Source organism: Pinus tabuliformis, chromosome 4_1, assembly GCF_031772625.1.
Source record: "Pinus tabuliformis cultivar Carrire ecotype Pingquan chromosome 4_1, CPIR1, whole genome shotgun sequence".
Taxonomy (NCBI): Eukaryota; Viridiplantae; Streptophyta; class Pinopsida; order Pinales; family Pinaceae; genus Pinus; species Pinus tabuliformis.
In genome coordinates, this window is record NC_142303.1 from 785,829,335 (window position 1) to 785,835,071 (window position 5,737).

Consider the following 5,737-nt stretch of genomic DNA (forward strand, 5'->3'; position numbering starts at 1 on the left):
GTAGGCTGGTTATTTGTTGCCTTAATGAAGGGCCATGGTTTTGGGGTAGAGTTTGGCTCATTATTACTCCTTGGTTTCCATATTTCGATGCAACAAAAATGGTAGTCACAACCTTACCGATTTGGGCGAGACTCCCAAACCACCCTCTTCCTTTTTGGCACCATTAGGCCTTATAGGGAATTGGGAATACTTTAGGAAAGTTTAAAAAGAGGGATCTTGAAAGAATAAAGAAAGTTATTTTTACCTTTGCCAGAATCCATGTGGAGGTAGACCTTAGCAAAGGCCTACTAGATCACATTATATTGAAACATAAAAATGTTTAGGGGTCCCAATCATTGGACTACGAGAATATGACATTCCAATGTCATTAGTGCTTTCAAACAAGACATTTACTGAACACATGCCCTCAAGCAAAAAATAACCCTAAAAAGAAAAAGGCATCCAAGCCAAAAGGATGGCAGTTTACAGACCCCCATCTCTCTGAAGCAACAAAAGAAGAAAACATGATGAATCTAGCAAAAGAAGATGGGGGCACACAGGGTCAACATGAAAATGCCACTCACCATCATAGTGGGATAATTTCATTAGTTATACAAGAGACAAATCATTAGATAAATATGATACACAAATAGGATGGCACAATGGGCACAAAGAGTGTCCACGCATCAAAAAGATCAAATTCGGACAAAGAGCATCCTATAGAGACATTTGAGAGTAACATGACTGTAGTTCCATTGGACCCCAAAGCTGGGGAATGGCAACAAGTCCAGGAAAAGAAAGGAAAGGGGAAGATTAGTGATTTCTACATTACCTGATCTTCCCCTTTGTAAAATAGTTATGTTTATTGTTTTTTAGCTTTTCTTTTCTCTTTAAGGCCTTTTTGACTTCCCTTCCTAAATGCTTCTAAGCATATATGAGTAAATTTTGCCACACAAGGATCTGAGCAAATTCTTGATGAATGCACACCTCTTGTGTGTATATACAAAATGTATTTTCTTTTCAAATATGAATGAAAGTACAATTTTCTTTTCGCAGGAAAAAAATGATAGATGTTAATTTATTGTTTTCTACTATGAGTTTTAATTGGTGATTTTTTATTGCCACATATATTTAATTTTTAAATGTATCTAGGATTAATTTGAGGATGATCCAATGAATAGGGAATTCCACTAGCTAATTTGAGTGCTTATAACATGTTTAAAGGCCACAAGAGATTGATAATGAGTTGGTTATTATACATTGCACCATAGATTACATTCTTAGGGATGGATTGTTGATCACACTTATAAGTGAGGTTGTTCATACATTTTTTAGTTGATGTGCAAGTGAATATCAACATTGCGATATTGTTGGGCTTGTTGTTTTGTAAATTGTTCTTTGTATGTCATTCAATATGTTTGATATGATAGTGAATCTATACTTTCAAATTGAACAATCCTGTTTTATGTTTGATTATGTCAAAATAATATAAGATCTGGTCATGCAAAGCTATGAGGCATGCATTTTGGTGTTGAAAAAGTTATTTTTTGGATAGTTGTGGGTATCAATTTATGGATGGGTTTTGAATTTATCTTGAATTTTTTGTATTAATTCAATGAATCCAATATAATATATTACTAATGAAAGTAGTTATCAATTTTTGGTAGTATGATATGACCTTTTCTATAACCACTATTGGTCCTTGCACCACTACCAATGTCTCTCCTCTATTGTTTTCTAAAATTGAAAAAATCATTAACACACATCAAACTAATACAAAATAAAAAAAATCTATGGCTCATAAATAAAAATATACTCACTATATTAAACAAGAATTAACAACAAAAACTTTATAACATTCTTCTTTAAAATATTTTTCCCACGATGTTTTAAGAAAAATGTCACATTCCAGATTAAATCTAATTAGTAGCGTGCATAAATGTCACATTCCACATTAAATCTAATTAGTAGCGTGCATTCCACCTATATGATGCAAATTTAATGCATAATGTTTTAACGTTCATGTTTAATGTTAGTTTTAAATGATATTTTGATCAAAGCAAAACTGAATAGATGATGTTCTAACCATTGTACTTGGTATTAAGATTACATTGACAAATGGAGTTATAGTGGTAATATTATTACATGTTTTAAATTTAGTGTGATATCTTAACTTTTCAAACTTTATAAGTTATTCTTACAACATCTATATATTCATTAATAACATGTTTTATCTTTTTAAGCTTTTGCAAATTCTCTCATTAAAAAGTCAAATTAATAAAAAAATAAAAAATATATATAACTTAAATTTTAACATTTGAAGTGAATTTCATTAATCCATTTCAAAAAAATATATCACAATATATCAAAGAGACCTTTTTTAAAGAAAATATTGAACATGAAAATGGTTACTAATCAGGAGCTTATGTCATTTATGTTGGGGACATGGGATGACAACTATTAAGATTAACTTTAGCCTTATATATATATATATATATATATATATATATATATATATATATATATTTTTTTTTAAATTTAAATTTAAATTTTTTTGTTTGAAAATGAGCAAAATGAACCCAATAAAAAAATCAAAACCTTTTAACAACCTATTTGTTGGCACATGCAATAAGTTAAGTTTTCATGAACCTTTACACTAGTATGAAAATCACCAATGGTTCAAGGAAACCCTCTCCTAATCTCACCCCCTTGATATAGGGGGTCTTTTGTCAACATACCCACTTATATGGGAAACCTTCTAGTCAACTATAAGAAAATATAGATTCTATCTTTTATCCAATATCAAATCATTCTTTGAAACATGACTCCCATGCTTATAATGATAAAAAAAACATGCCTTTTTTGGAATGCTTTTCTAATTCGAAAAGCATTTTGAGACTTAATGGAGTTTAATATTGATTTTGGAAAATATTCTTTAATTTATATATAATTGTATAGAAATTGTTGAAGTGTTGTCCATCTATTATATTTATTAATATGCTTACATTTCAATAAGGGATTCCTAAAAGTTCAAGTAAAATATTTTCACCATTTTTAAGATGTTTTATATCTATTTTAAATATTTATTAATATACTTGCATTTCAATAAGGAATTCCTAAAACTTCAAGTAAAATATTTTCACTATTTTTAAGATGTTTTATATCTACTTTAAATAAAAGAAAATCCAAAATTAAAATTTAATTTTATATATGAGGAAATATCAAAAAGAAAAGAAAAACTAAAAATTAAGATTTAATTTTATTAATAATAAAATTATAAAATAAAAAAATCTAACTAAACCAAAGTATAATAATAATTTAGTTTAATAATAATAGTTTGACCTATAAGATATATCTTATAATGTTTAATAAAGTTTAAGATTGATTTTGGAAAATATTCTTTAATTTATATAGAATTGTATAGAAATTGATGAAGTGTTGTTCATCTATTATATTTATTAATATGCTTGCATTTCAATAAGGGATTCCTAAAATTTCAAGTAAAATATTTTCACCAGTTTTAAGATGTTTTATATCTATTTTAAATATTTATTAATATGCTTGCATTTCAATAAGGAATTCCTAAAACTTTAAGTAAAATATTTTCACTATTTTTAAGATGTTTTATATCTATTTTAAATAAAAGAAAATCCAAAATTTAAATTTAATTTTATATATGAGGAAATTTAAAAAGAAAAGAAAACTAAAAATTAAAATTTAATTTTATTAATAATGAAATTATAAAACAAAAAAATCTAACTAAACCAAAGTATAATAATAATTTAGTTTAATAATGATAGTTTGACCTATAAGATATAATTTATATTGTTATAAGAGTCAACAAAAACTCTACATTTTAAATCAATCCATCTTATTTAAGTGAAAATCCATCTAATTAAATATAATAACAATTTTAATTTCCAAATTAACAAAATTTTTTACAAAGTAAGCCACCCTAATACATATTTCCATGTTGGACTTTCCACCACAATGTCCAACCCTATCTTCCTTTATATGCCAACGAAATTTCTCAATATATATATACATATATATATATAATCAATTTTCCAGCGGTAAAAAACTTATAAAAATATCTTCAAATTAAATTATTGAAATACCATATTATTATATATCTCCATATATAAAATAATATAATAAATAAATAAATAAATAAATAAATAAATAAAAGCGATTATTAATTAACATTCTAACTTTACCCACTAAATTTATTTTTTACAAACCAAAAGCTCCTACTAGAACCCAAAACAATTTCACTAAATTTATCATGAAAATAAAGATGAAAAACCAACCATATCCATCCATCAAGAAACAATTTCACTAAATTTATCATAAAAATAAGGATGAAAAACCAACGAATATCCATCAATCAAATAATATTTAAGCAAATTATTTTCCAAACAAAACCAACAATATCCCTCAATCAAGTTATCTTAAAGCAAATTATTTTTCAAACAAAACCAAAGGTATGTTCATCAGTTTGCGGTGAACAAATAACCATTAGAATAAGGAAAATCCTGAGATTGAGAAATCCATGGTTTTTCCTGCAACTGTCTGGGTGGTGTAGTTGGTTATCACGTTAGTCTCACACACTAAACGTCCACAGTTCGAGTCTGGGCTCGGACATAGTTACTGTTTGCGTCGATGCCAAACTGTAAACAATGGGACGGAGGCTGAATCGTTTTCAATTGTTCCAATGAATTCCGAATGAATGACACTGGCAGCCTCTGCTTCGTCGTCTTTGAAATTTTGACTTGTATTGGAAAACGACAACCAGTCTGTAACCTAACAAAGGGTTCTTTAAGAATTGAACTAATAACCTCCAACTTACGAAACGGGTGATTAACAAAACGACAACCTAGTCTGTAAGCTAACAAAGGGTGCTTTTAATAGAAGTTGAACTCGTAACCTCCGACTTACCAAACGGATGATTAACCAACTGAACGATAAAATCATATTTTCTTCGTCAAATTTATTACGGGAAAGGTGTCATTTATATTGGAATTGGGTTAAGGAATTTTAAATCATCAATAATCAAGATTTGATTCGATAATATGAAAATATTTTCATTTAATATATGATTTAATTGATAATATAATATAATATAATATCCATTTTAAGATCACAGTCATGCTAGACACCAAATTGGTATATGAGACTCCTTGTTTGTAGAACAAGGAAGAATTTATTACAGAAAAGGTGTCATTTATATTGAAATTGGGTTAAAAAATTATAATTAATGAATAATCAAGATTTCATAATATGAAAACTGATATTTATATTATTATTATTATTAATATTAAATAAGTAACCAAAAATATTTTTCATTTAATATATAATTTCACTGATAGTATAATATGTAACAGATAATATAGAAAATATGTGAATGGTTTTTCAGTTTTTTTAGTTTGCTCATATCTTTAATTTATCAAAAAACAATTAATAAAACATGACTAATCTATTTTCTATCTTCTAGATCTTCTGCAATATTTCATTGCATAAATCTCACATTCAAAATTAGGCTTCACTTCATTAAAACAAATTTGTTTTCCATAGAAGTTGTTATACCAGAATCTGTGTATGAATCTTTCTTAGTTATATTTGTATATATATTATTTACTTATAGATATATGAGTATAGTATATATATATATATATATATATATATATATATCAGAATATTAACTTAAAAATAGATTAGTTTAAATACTTGTGAAAATGCTATTATTATAATTATAATT

At 26.6% G+C, this 5,737-nt stretch overlaps 1 non-coding gene across 1 annotated transcript; it reads left to right on the forward strand.

The window, feature by feature from the left end:
* The first annotated feature begins 4,549 nt into the window (after nucleotides 1-4,549).
* Nucleotides 4,550-4,623, forward strand: TRNAV-CAC (transfer RNA valine (anticodon CAC)). Its single transcript has one exon. It is a non-coding gene; the product is annotated as a tRNA-Val (tRNA).
* The last annotated feature ends 1,114 nt before the right edge of the window (nucleotides 4,624-5,737 follow it).